Raw genomic sequence first — 13,469 nt, forward strand, 5'->3', positions numbered from 1 at the left:
CTGGCTCGCATGGTTCAGGATTGGTAGAGCTACGCGTCGATGAATTTGCTCTTCAGTGTTTGAACTCTCAGTAATGATTTTAAATCACACTGAACTGAGCTAAACTGAACTGAACTGAACTAAACTTAAACACTAAAAACTGAACTACACTGTTCGAGTTACTATGACCATTTATGTGAAGCTGCTTTGACACAATTTACATTGTAAAAGCGCTATACAAATAAAGCTGAATTGAATTAAACATAATAAATACTAATATTACTTATTTTTAAAAGTATTATTTGTTACTTTGGAAAAATAAATCTTATTATGTAATGTGCATTACTTATAAGGCATTACCCCAACACTGCCCATCGACTTCCATAGTATTTATTATATTTTTGCTCTACTATGGAAGTCAATGGGTTCAAGCAACTTACAATTTTTAAAATATCTTTTGTGTTCAACAGAAGAAAATAACCCAGGTTTTCAACAAGAATTGATAGTAAATGATGCCAGAATATTTAATTTAAGGTGAACTGTCCCTTTAACTGTGAATGCTTTGACTGTGTATATACTGAGCAAGTAGAAAGTAAAGTTGACAAACATACTTGAGATTTTTCTTTTCATCAGATGAGCCGAGATTGGGTTTGCGATGTTGCAGGAAATGGCGAGCGTGGTCATGAAGGGGCTGAAGACAGACTGTCCATCAATAGAGCAATGCGGCGATGCTATCATTCAGTCATCTCTCTCTCTCTCGTCTTTTCTTCTTTTGTAGATAATGGCACCTCTAGAACAGACGGCATCTTTGCTCTTTATCAGATAATGTATCAACACAGGCTTCCAGCCTTCAGCTATTTCCAGACGACTCCCCGCCATCCCTAAAACCATATCAACCTTTTTACAATCTCCCACCTTCATCTTCCATCAGATTTTACATCCCGAAAAGGACATTAACAGTTCAAACTCGATTCCACCCCGAGATACACTGATCAACACTTTCATATTTAAATATGATTTCGTAAGACGCCAAAAATAGAGGCAAATAATGTGTCACCAGCAGCAGAGCCACGTGAATCAGTTTACAGCACATTAGTGACACAAGAGGTGGCATTTCACAGGTAAAAACGTATGTAAGAGTTTCATGACTCATAACTTGTCATATAATTAATTATTAAGGGTACAACTGATTTGAAAAATGATGGTTTGCTCAGTCACTTTTTGGTATTGATGGGAGGGGGTGTTAACATAATTACACTCATTCATTCATTTTCTTTTCAGCTTAGTTTCTTATTAATCTGGGGTCGCCACGGTGGAATGAACCGCCAACTTATCTAGCATGTGTTTTACGCAGCGGACGCCCTTCCAGCTGCAACCCATCACTAGGAAACATCTGTACACATTAATTAACACACATACACTACGGACAATTTAGCTTACCTCCTTTAGCACACGTTTATGGACTTGTGGGGGAAACCGGAGCACCTGGAGTAAACCCACGTGAACACGGGGAGAACATGCAAACTCCACACAGAAATGCCAACTGGCCCAGCCGGGGCTCGAACCAGCGACCTTCTTGCTGTGAGGCGATTGTGCTACCCACCGCGCTACCTATAAAATTATACATTTTAAATATAATATAGCACTTTGTGGCAATATAAACAAACACTAATACTCCTTTTTAACAAAAAGTAATAATAAAATAAATATTTAAATAAATGTTTGTTTTTTTTTTTACTAATAATAATTAAAAATATGAATTTAAACAGTGGTTTGTATAGCTTGTGTCCATGGCATATGTTTCAAGCCATATATTCAGGCATTACTGACAGAATCTGTGGACATTTTTTACTATTTCTGTGTAGAATTGGCAAAAAATCTGCAGATTTATGTGTAATGATTTTAGGAGTATCATAACTAGAACTTTAATATATGATTTTTTTTTATACTTATATTCAATGTTTACAATGCAAATCCAATTAGATCCTTGGTTATTCGGCAAACAAAGCAAGACTTTCATATAATATATCTACTAAAAGATATATATATATATATATATATATATATATATATATATATATATATATATATATATATATATATATATATAATTTTAAAAAACTGTATTGTAAATGAATCATATGAATATTTTCATATCAGTAAATAATATTACTGAAATTAATAAAAAAAAATACTGATTAAAATATAAATTTACACACATTTAAACAACTAAATAAACAGAATCAATGATAGACTAAAAATCTGCGGAATTCTGCAAGCGCATATTCCGTGTGGGCCTACTAATAGGTTACATAAAATAAAATTTTATATGCTGCATATATTTAGCAAGATTCTTGTTTACTGTATGCAAAAAGACTGATGTAAATGACTTTATTTGGGCTTACTTTATTTTGATGGTCCATTTGTTGAATTTAGGTTACATTGCATCTACATGCCAACTAATTCTCATGAGATTATAAGTAAGTTAGACTGTTAGGTTAGGAGTTAGGGGTTAGAGTAAGTTGACATGTACTTGCAAAGTTTCTTATAGTCAGTTAAATGTCTGTTGAAGAAGCAGTATCTACATATATTAAGCAGACAGTCTACTAATACTCAAGTGGACCATCAAAATAAAGTGTTACTCTTTATTATATTTATAATGTCATCAGTATTTGCTATTTGAAATAGAGCTGAAGATATGAAGCAGTCTACGAGACTAAAGTTACATACATTACTATATCACAGTTATTATCACAAACCTCAAAACAACATTTCAAGTCACTCAAAACAACATGTACATTAAAAACGCGTTAATTAATGCGTAGAAAATACGACCATGAACAAGCAGCTCCAGCTGATTTAATTAGCATACCAACAGAAGTAGAACAAACACGTATTAACTATTTGGAATTAAACTGGCAATACAAACTTACACCAAAAAAATTGCTATTTTATAGACTCATTATGAACATAATATCTAATTACATGACTCACCTATCTCTCTAGCTCCAACCTGACTTTCAGGCTTCTTCTGTTTACACCGGAAGTGATTAAGGGCGAGTCGCGTACATTTTTTCCCTCAATGGACGTCAATTACTGGAACTGGAAAACGCCGCCATCTTTTGGACATTGTTGACACTACAAATGTTGAAAACATATTGGACACAACAATGAACACTTGACAGCTCTAGACGCGGTAAATTCAAAACTGTGCATATTGTTAAAACCTTTAAAAAGTTATATATTGCTGTGAGTGTGAATATGATATTTGCAGTAAAAACTCAAAAGCATAAATCACCTTACAGAAAAATCCAGCTTAAACCAGCCTAGGCTGGTTGGCTGATTTTAGCTTGTCGACCAGCCTGGTTTTAGGGGTCTTGGCCATTTCTAGCCTGGTCTTAGCTGGTTAGGCTGGGAGATGACCAGCTAAAACCAGCTTGACCAGCCAAGCCAGGCTGGGAGTCCAGCCAAAACCAGCTATATCCAGTTTAAAACATTCTGGTCAAGTTGGTTGTAGCTGGATTTAGCTGGTCATTTTCCAGCCTGACCAGCTAAGACCAGGCTGGAAATGGCTGGAAACCCCTCTAAAACCAACCTGGTCGACCAGTTAAAACCAGCCAACCAGCCTAGGCTGGTTGAAGCTGGATTTTTCAGCATATATTAACATTATATTGAAACATCCGTTCATATTTTCCAAAACTACTAACCACAGAGTTGTGGGATCAGAAAAAATTTAATCTGTAAACATATTTTATATTTTGAATGAGAAAAATAAATATGCATTATGGATATGACTAAAAAATTTGCGAGTTTACAGTATACATGCTTTGTAAAATTAAAATGCGCAACTAAAAAAAAAACAATGGTAACAAAATACATAACAGTTGACTTTCTATACAAGGAAAATGACTGATTGGTTTTATTTAAAGTTTTAGCATTTATGAGGGAAAAGCTTGGTTATGGATGCAAGTGGTGCTCGCTGCAGAGCCATTTGAGGAGAGTTGAGCTCCAGAGAGGGGGAGCTTAAGCTTGAGCTCCACCTTTTTTGCACTTCTTCTACGAGTGATGTCACTGGGGGTAGGGTTAGGGGTGGGGTTGGTGTACGCATTAAAACAGCTTACAGGAGGAGGAGCGACAGCTCATGCTCCCCCTCTCTGGAGCTCACCTCTCCTATGGATGTGACGCCTCTCCATTATGGATGTTACAGATGTTAAACAGGCACTTGTGTGACTTTAGTATACCAAATATAATTGTTTGAAAACACTGACAAGACATTTGAGAATTTTTACAGTACTGTAAAATATGAGCCTAAACTAAAACCTTTTTTTATTTCATGGTAAGTTTGACATTTGCATGGAATAGCTCATGCTGTACATAGGGACATGTTTGTTCCCCCCAATTCTGTCCAGGCAAGTTTCAGTAGTTTGCTTTTTTTCTGTTGATCCAATCTGAAAGCAATATCTGATTTCATTAGTTTATTTTCAGAATAAACTTTTGATAAACATATACACTCACCGGCCACTTTATTGGGTACACCTTACTAGTACCAGGTTGGACCCGCCTTTGCCTTAATCCCTCATGGCATAGATTCAACAAGGTACTGGAAATATTTCTCAGAGATTTTGGTCCATATTGACATGATAACATCATGTAGTTGCAGCAGACTTGTTTGCACATGGATGAATGGAATCTACCATCCCACCACATCTTAAAGGTGCTCTATTGGATTGAGATCTGGTTACTGTGGAGGCCATTTGAGTACAGTGAACTCATTGTCATGTTTAAGAAACCCTGAACCCTTGATACAAGGCACGAATTATCCATGCTTTCATTTTGTTAAGGCCAAGTTCTGACCCTACCATCTTAAAGTTGCAGCAGAAATCCAGACTCATCAGACCAGGCAACGTTTCTCCAATCTTCTATTGTCCAGTTTTGGTGAGCCTGTGTGAATTGTAGCCTCAGTTTCCTGTTCTTAGCTGATTGCAGTGGCACCTAGTGTGGTCTTCTGCTGTAGCCCATCTGCCTCAAGGTTGGACGTGTTGTGTGCTCAGAGATGCTCTTCTGCAGAGCTCGGTTGTAACAAGTGCTTGTTTGAGTTACTGTTGCCTTTCAATCTGCTCGAACCAGTCTGGCCATTCTCCTCTAACCTCTGGCATCAACAAGGCATTTGCGCCAACAGAACTGCCGCTCACTGGATATTTTCTCTTTTTTGGATCATTCTCTGTAAACCCTAGAGATGGTCGTGCGTGAAAATCCCAGAAGATCAGCAGTTTCTGAAATACTCAGACCAGCCCATCTGGCACCAACAACCATGTCACGTTCAAAGTCACTTAAATCCCTCTCCTCCATATTCTGATGCTCGGTTTGAACTGCAGTAGATCGTCTTGACCATGTCTACATGCTTAAATACATTGAGTTGATGCCATGTTATTGGCTGATTAAAAACTTGTGTTAATGAGCAGCTGGACAGGTGTACCTAATAAAGTGTCCAGTGAGTGTATATTTTATATATGCTGGTAACATGCCGGATCCGTTTCCCCGATCTGTTCCAGGACCTCGCAAGTCACAAATTAAGCACTGTGTGTGTGTATATATATATATATATATATATATATAAAATCAATTGAAGGGTACCAACTTTTCTTTGCTTCTATATATCCCAATCTCGATGTCATCACCATTCCCCTCTTCGGATTCTCTTTCCATTCCTACAAATAAATAAGAGTAAGCATCCCTGTCAGTGCATGTAATGAAGATGAGTTTTAGTTTGAATGCATCCAGTATGAGCTCAGAACAGTGCGTGTACATCAGGAATGAGGCACGGCGTGTAAAATAGGGGTAGATGGGTAATTAAAGGCTGTCTTAGTGGGTGATTACAGTGCTTTACTTCATAATGACAGTGTAGGAGTTTACCAAGTACTTAGATTACCATCTTTAGAGAGGAACATGTGCACACAAGCGTACATTATAAAAATAAATGACGGAAGCAGGAACAAAATAACCAACTAAGAGGCTTCATCGGTGTCCTCAATTTGTGTGATGGTTTAAACAATGCTCTCTGTTTGTTTGTTTTGGGAATGGATGTAAACTAGGAAAGCATTAGTTGATATTGTGCAATCACGCTCTGCTCTAGGTGACGGTGAACCCTGCGATCATCATTGTTTAACCTTTAGTTCGAGTCCAACACAGTCAGCGCTGATAAAACATGACAAAAGCCAAGCTCCGGAGGAAGGAGAATCATCCCGATGACCTCTCGTGGAGAAATGTGAGCTCCCAGCAGTTTTCAATGTCAATCTGATGCCATGCCACCTAAATAGGGGATGAAAAAAATCAATATTTGATTATAAAATGTATATTTCTTATCTCTCGTGATGCTGTCCTGAAAAAGAAAAAAAAAATGTTATCTTAAAAATGTCCAACCTTCACAAGGTTAGAGGAGATTACAGTGGCTGGTCAGGATTTATTTGGAAATAACTTATGAGTAGTTAAATTGTGCATGAACTTGAATATAAAAATGCAGTTCTTTTATTGACTTTTTGATGGAAAGTGGTTGTATGGTGTCTTTTAGCTATCCATTAAAATAGTACGGGACTTTTGCTCTTCAGTGTTTGAACTCTCAGTAATGATTTTAAATCACACTGAACTGAGCTAAACTGAACTGAACTTAAACACTAAAAACTGAACTACACTGTTCCAGTTACTATGACCATTTATGTGAGGCTGCTTTGACACAATTTACATTGTAAAAGCGCTACACAAATAAAGCTAAATTGAATATTAATCTTAAAAGAGTGCAAGTAGGACAGTTCTTTGTAAATTTCATCCAATGTGTACTTACCAATATGTATGCACACTAAAATTAATCATTTGTCACAATGTACTTCTTGTATAAATACATGTTTTACGCCGTACTTATGATTGATTAAATACCTGCATGTAATTACATCTGTACCTACTTTTACAGGTACACTCTTGACCATCCTTAACACCTTAACCCACTCTTATCCAACCCATACCACCAAACCTGTCCCAAACCCTACCCGTGTCCCACCTGAAGAGCACCAGAAGAGTTCTGCAATACACCATGAACAAAGTAAGTGCTTTGTATTAATTTTTAGGCAACTTAATATTAGGCCATTTAATGTAAACTATCCTTTTCGAAAGGCTCTGTTTTCACCAACACAGGCTCATTCTGAAAACTTACTTCTTGTTTTTTGTTTTCGTGAATTCACCCGCGGTCGCTGTGTATGCTTCTCGAGATTTTAAATTTCTCTCATAAATGACATTTGCGCCTGCTGTACTGGCGTAAATACACCAGAGGCCGCTGTCGACTGACTGACTGACCGATCGACTGACCCACCCCCTCCTCTTTCCCTAAACCTAACTGATAATGTTTTTAAAATCACAGATTAACCCACCCACTCACTTCCCTAAACACCCTAAATACAATCCAGAAAAAGAAAAGCCCCGCCTGAATTTACCACGTGTTTAGATTTTAGTACATTCTCCCTCTGTTATTTACTTGTTTATTTTATTTTTTGCCTTCTGTTTTTGTTTTACCTGCTTTCTGGAACCGTTATTCACCGGACTCAAACCCTGCCGTTATGGTAAACTCCTCTCTGTGTCTCAAGTCCGCCAATGTACATGACGAGCCACTGGACAAACTGGTAACCGTGGGAAAACCAACACCACGGAGGTAAGTGGTCAGCTGGTAAGCGCGAAAAGGAACAGCATCATACCGCCTCGTGGCATTCATTTTAAAGACAAAACGCAGCCATACATACCTCTGGTTACATAATTTGCGATCTACAGAAATGTGCATAAGGCTACGTTTTCAGTATGAGCCTGTGTTAGTTTTCACAGTCCACATCGCAACACAAGATTAGCCTTTTCAAATCAATACACTTTGGACAGCGTTTTCAAAAAGATACATTTTGGTTTCCTAAAAACACTGACTCAGTGACGGAAGTTCAAAATAGAGAGAAAAATATGCACTTTTAAACAACAAACAAGTAGTAGTGTGTGCATGGACTCTAAAATGATAATAATAATAAAATATTGGTAAGCTAACGAAGTGGTACGCTGGCTCAGTGGTTAGCACTGCCAACCCACAGCAAAAAGATCGCTGGTTCGAGTCTCGGCTGGGTCAGTTGGCATTTCTGTGTGGAGTTTGCATGTTCTCGCCGTGTTTTCGTGGGTTTCCTCCGGGTGCTCCGGTTTCCCCCATAGTCCAATCACATGCGCTATAGGGGAATTAGGTAGGCGAAATTGTCCGTAGTGTATGAGTGTGAATGAGTGTGTATGGGTGTTTCCCAGTGATGGGTTGCGGCTGGAAAGACATCAGCTGTGTAAAACATATGCTAAAATAGTTTGCGGTTCATTCCGCTGTGGTGACTCCTGATAAATAAATTACCAAGTGGAAGGAAAATGAATGAATGAATGTTTAGTTGACTTACCCTAAAAAACGACAAATTCTTGCCCTAAATCGTTGAACATAGATGTTGTTCAAATAATTTCATATCTCATCTCCTAATAACTTTTATTTAAATCCAGCATTTAGAATTAAGGAAGTAAAAGAGATCTGAAGACAAGCAGTTCTTCACCTGCTGCCTCTGTCATTGTCTTCATGGTGACATCACACATGTGAGAAAATTACCAGCAATTTCAAAGCGACTACAAAGACGAATCAATCCACAAGATCATTGAAACTGTCACTGAACCGAGCCAAACTCTGAACCGTTAACTACTCTTCAGAGGTGTTTTCAAGCCATTTCTACAGGTTGTTCAGCACCAACCTCCCAGAAAGCCAATCGCTGCGTGCCATTAGTATGCTTAACCTCGAAAATTAAGAATGCAATTACTATCACACAAAAGACGAGACGGCCGCTCATTCTCCTCGGCGTGGCATGATGGGTATTATGGTAATTAGTTGACAGAAGGTCAAAGGCAATATGTTTAAAAGTAATCAGCGCGTAACACTTCCTGCATTCGAAATGGCAGGATGAAAGGCAGAGGTTTGGTGAGTTTATTAGCGGTGCCGGGGGAAAAAAAAGTCTGCTTTTCTCACATTACAGAGGAAATCTTGCCGAGGGATTTCAAACGTTGGCTATTTTAAGGGATGTCTGCAGGGCTGAGATAGGGAGAGGTTCATGACTGGGTCGCTTTGGACGGCGTGGAAGCGTCATTCATGTTGAAAGTCTTTCACCTCTCTGTCCTTCCGTGACAATCGCCAGGAAACGGCGACGAGATTTTTTTTTCCCCTCGCAGGAGTTTATTGAGCAAGCTTTGTCTAAAGCCTGTGTCAAATGCAATTTGATTTGCTTCCCTGAAAGCAGAATTGTCTTTATTAGAGGGTAACCAAGCAGTAGTTTACAGCTTATATTTGCCAATAGCATTTGCATACTGCTTCCAGAAGAACACTGGGAGGAAGGTTTTAAAAAGTAAAGAGACAAGAAAACAAAACGCACCTCGACATGAGTCAGTACAAAGGAAAGTTGGAATACTTTTTGTTAAAGTTTGACCGTTCACAACTGTGCATGGTGCACTTTTATTCTAACTTAAAGTAATACGAACAATCATTATTCATTCATTTTCCTTCGGCTTAGTCCCTTATTTATCAGGTGTCGGCAACAGCTGAATAAACCGCTAATTAATCCGGCATATGTTTTACGCAGCGGATGCCCTTCCAGCTGAAACCCAGTACTGGAAAACACTCATACTCTCATTTACACACACAGACACACTCATAGCGCATGTCTTTAGACCAGCAACCTTTTTGCTGTAAGGCAACAGTAAGCCACCGAGCCAATGCCATAATAATAATCCGTATAATATCTACAACTTATAATACTAGTTACAACTCTATATATATTTTTTATAACTTTAGTTTTGATAAAAAACCTTTCAGTTTAAATAGTTTAATTCCCACTATTAACTGTAATCTTATTACCTGCTTTTTATTAAGACATTGGCTGTTTATTAGTACTTACTGTATAAAGTATGATCTTATTCCACACCCCTAATCCTATACTCAAACCCAACTACTATTATTATTAAATATTCATAAACAATTTTTTTTTATTTAGTACTAATTAGTATCTTAGTTAATAGACTGTTAATGGTGATAACTGCACTTTAAAATAAGGTGTGACTTTATTTGGTGAAATGTTAATATGAATGCAATGCATTACAATTACATATATGGAAAAGTGATGGATGACAACTGATTTGTTGTTTGTGTCATATGATCCTTCATAAACAGTTTTAATATACTTATTTGCCCTTTTAAATATTTTCTAAATGATGTTTAACAGAGCAAGGAATTTTTCGCAATATATTCTTTTTTCTGGAGAAAGTCTGATTTGTTTTATTTCGACTACAATAAAAGCCGTTTTTAATAATAATAATAATAATAATAATAATAATAATCAAAATCATAATAATAATAATAATAAAAAAACATTTCAAAGTCATTATTATTAGACCCTTTAATCCAGGGGTGTCAAAGTCAGTTCCTGGAGGGCTTCAGCCCTGCACAGTTTAGTTCCAACCCTGCAGGTTTCAACCCTCCTTACCTGCAGGTTTCAAACCAGCCTAAAGGACTCAATTAGTTGGATCAAGTGTGTCTAACTAGGGTTGGAACTAAACTGCAGGGCTGCAGCCTTCCAGGAACTGACTGTGACGCCCCCTCTATATATATTTTGATTGTTTACAGAACAATCCACTGTTACACAAGGACTTGCCCAATTACCCTAATTTTACCCTAACTTTACCCTAATTAACCTAGTTAAGCCTTTAAATGTCACTTTAAGTTGTATACTAGTATCTTGAAAAACATCTAGTATAAAATTATGTACTGCCATCATGGCAAAGATAAAAGAAATCAGATATTAAAAATAGTTATTAAAACTAGGGTTGGGCAATGTTGATCAATTCGGCATTGTACGATGTCTAATGGGGAACATCGCGATGGATGATGCTCTGAATTATTATTTATGAATAATTAACTAATTCATAACGAATTAATTATTTGTAGCTTACCATTTCAACTACCTGACCCACATGGTCTTTGTTTTACCCATAACCAAATCATAAATAAGTAAAGATGAGTTACACACAAATTACCACCTGTCAATCACTTTTTCCGCAGGACTCTGGCATGAATAGGTAGAGTGATCTGTGTCGTTGTAATAGCGTCGACAAATTTGGTTGATAAAAAGGTGCACAACCAACAGGAACCAGCCAACAGTATCTGAGGTTTACACTAAAAATGACTCAGTACAAGCGTGAAAGCGAAGATTGAAGCAGTTTACTGATGCTGTGACACGTTACCTGATGGATTCAATAGACAGAGGAGTCGTTAGATAGAGACAAGATTAATTAAATATCATGTTTAACAACTATAGTGAGACGCCATCCAGCGGTACATCCTTGATAAACTGTCCGACGTGCACTGCTCTCTGGGGTTTTGTGCTGAAAGCACCTGCTGATGCCTGGAGCTCAGACGTGTGCATATGCTGCAGCGCATTAGTGTGTGTGTGTTTGTGTGGTCAATTGATGTGTGTTTTCAGTGGGACAGTCTGGATGGAAAGCTGTTCAGAAATGCTAGGTGAAACATCAGTGTGGATGTGGATCGTTTTCGTTTTAAAATGTCATTTTAAAACTAAGACATATTAGTGTGAACAGGGCCTGAGTTTGTTTCGTGAGCAGGTTGCTGCTGTAACAGGGGTGAGGTGGAGGATCGCAATGCCAGCTCAGCATCGTAATGTCTGTCCACCATTGGCGATGGATGGTGGCATCGTCTATCGACCCAACCCTAATTGATTTGATTTGATTTGATTTATTGATTTTCGATCAAAAATATCATACATAAAATATCAGTAACAAAAATAAATAGATACATTTCAACATGGTCGAAAATGGAGTGGGATGAAACACAAGCTTATTATTTTCCCAGCCCATTACGACATAATTTATTCATCTATTACTTAAGCTTATTTCTTCTTCTACTCATCTCTTTTTTATCATATTTTATCCTTTTGGAACCTTTGACATAATAAATGCTAAATATATAGTTAAATATATTATGTTTAGAAATGTGTTGATAAAATCTTCTCTCCGTTAAATAGTAATTGGGGGAAAATACAGGAGGAATTCAGAAGGGCTAATAATTCTGACTTCAACTGTGTATAATTTATTTTTTACTGGAAAACATTTCAAAAAGTATGTTTGGTTAAATCCAAAAAATCTACTGTCAGTTGTTCGCCCACACTCCTTCTCCTCATCCAGTGTTTCCTTCAAGTACGTGCTCGAAAAGCGCAGTGCCATGTAAATACACAAAGTAATCCTTTTCATCCTGAGTGCTTGTGTCCTTATTAGACTGAAGGAAAAGTCGCATTACTGCGGCGTGCTTGAAAGCACACAAATACAGCTTGAAAGCACAGCGAGCAATTCATACACACCACTCTTCCCCGTGAATTTTGAAAGGCGCTATCACAGGTTTAATGCACGGAGGGAAGAATCGAGGTGAGAATCGGTGGGGAAAGGGTGGTTTTCTGGCTTACACACTCCGTTTGGGAGACACATACAATGCTGCCGTGGCCTTGCTCAATTTATCGACTGCTCAGGGAAATCAAGTGGCACAGGCTTTTGCGCTCGGCAGATAATAAACTGAATTCATGGAACCTTTTATTCAACAAGCAGCGGCGGGAGATGAATGGACATCATGTCTACCAGTGAATTTATTAGAGCCGTCTCGCTTTTTTCCTGCCCCGCGAGCAGCTCTAATGTATCTTGGCATGCGAGTATCTGCGCCGGATGTCTGGATTGTTGATATCCGTGCTAAAATGCGTTAGGCTGTTGTAAGCTGTTTGTATAAACCTTTAGGAAGAGTGACAAATGGGTGCATGTTATCTTGCTCCTTTGTAAGATGGATTTGGTCAGTATTCCAATGCTGAAATCTCATTTACTATTAACTAGGCCTTTAAGGCACTTTATAAATGCACACTGTGGCATTAACATAAAGTCATTATCAGGATCAATAGCAAATACAAGTCGGTAACACTTTACTTAAGACTGTCATGCAACCTTTATTATCATGAACTGACGCATGCCATGAAGATAAAAGAAATTGTGTGCATGCTTAAGACATTGATGGCATTATGTTATTAAGTGTCATTTGCTCATTTATGTCATTTTTAATGCAAAGATGACACTGTTGGAGATGTCTTTGTCATGACATTTTGACATAAGCAAGTATATGTGTCTGTCTAGGGCAAATAACATTTTAGGGGATCAAACCCACCCTGGTCATAGCCTGCTCTCATTCATGCCTTCAGGCACGCCAGGCAGTTACAGAGGCCTGAGGAGCAAATCAGTGCGGTTTTGTCATTATAAGACTTGAATAATACCATTTCTTAAGCATTGTTGATAGCTAGTGTTAAATAATAAATCAATAAATTTGTTAAACTAGCATAAATTGTTAATATTAC

General features: G+C 37.7%; 2 protein-coding genes across 9 annotated transcripts in view; one reads left to right on the plus strand and one right to left on the minus strand.

Annotated features, from left to right (window-relative positions):
* adarb2 (adenosine deaminase RNA specific B2 (inactive)) overlaps positions 1-13,469 on the minus strand; it is a 597,874-nt gene that overhangs the window by 302,019 nt on the left and 282,386 nt on the right. For 5 of the 7 annotated variants that reach the window (XM_073941371.1, XM_073941369.1, XM_073941375.1 and 2 more), the window contains 4 exons: positions 6,147-6,288; positions 5,618-5,687; positions 2,974-3,117; positions 591-769 (listed from right to left, as the gene is read on the minus strand). The gene's annotated coding sequence lies outside the window, so the exon portion shown is untranslated. Of the gene's footprint in view, positions 1-590; positions 861-2,973; positions 3,118-5,617; positions 5,688-6,146; positions 6,289-13,469 lie in introns of all 7 variants that reach the window. The other 2 variants (XM_073941373.1, XM_073941372.1) reach the window with 1 other exon arrangement.
* ifnu (class II cytokine, IFN-u) overlaps positions 3,017-13,469 on the plus strand; it is a 121,898-nt gene continuing 111,445 nt past the window's right edge. Inside the window, exons 1-3 of one of the 2 annotated variants that reach the window (XR_012399660.1) lie at positions 3,017-3,175; positions 6,113-6,244; positions 6,944-7,072. The gene's annotated coding sequence lies outside the window, so the exon portion shown is untranslated. The remainder of the gene's footprint in view (positions 3,176-6,112; positions 6,245-6,943; positions 7,073-13,469) is intronic. The other variant, XM_068217288.2, reaches the window with a different exon arrangement.

This window comes from Danio rerio, chromosome 24 (assembly GCF_049306965.1).
Source record: "Danio rerio strain Tuebingen ecotype United States chromosome 24, GRCz12tu, whole genome shotgun sequence".
Classification (NCBI taxonomy): domain Eukaryota; kingdom Metazoa; phylum Chordata; class Actinopteri; order Cypriniformes; family Danionidae; genus Danio; species Danio rerio.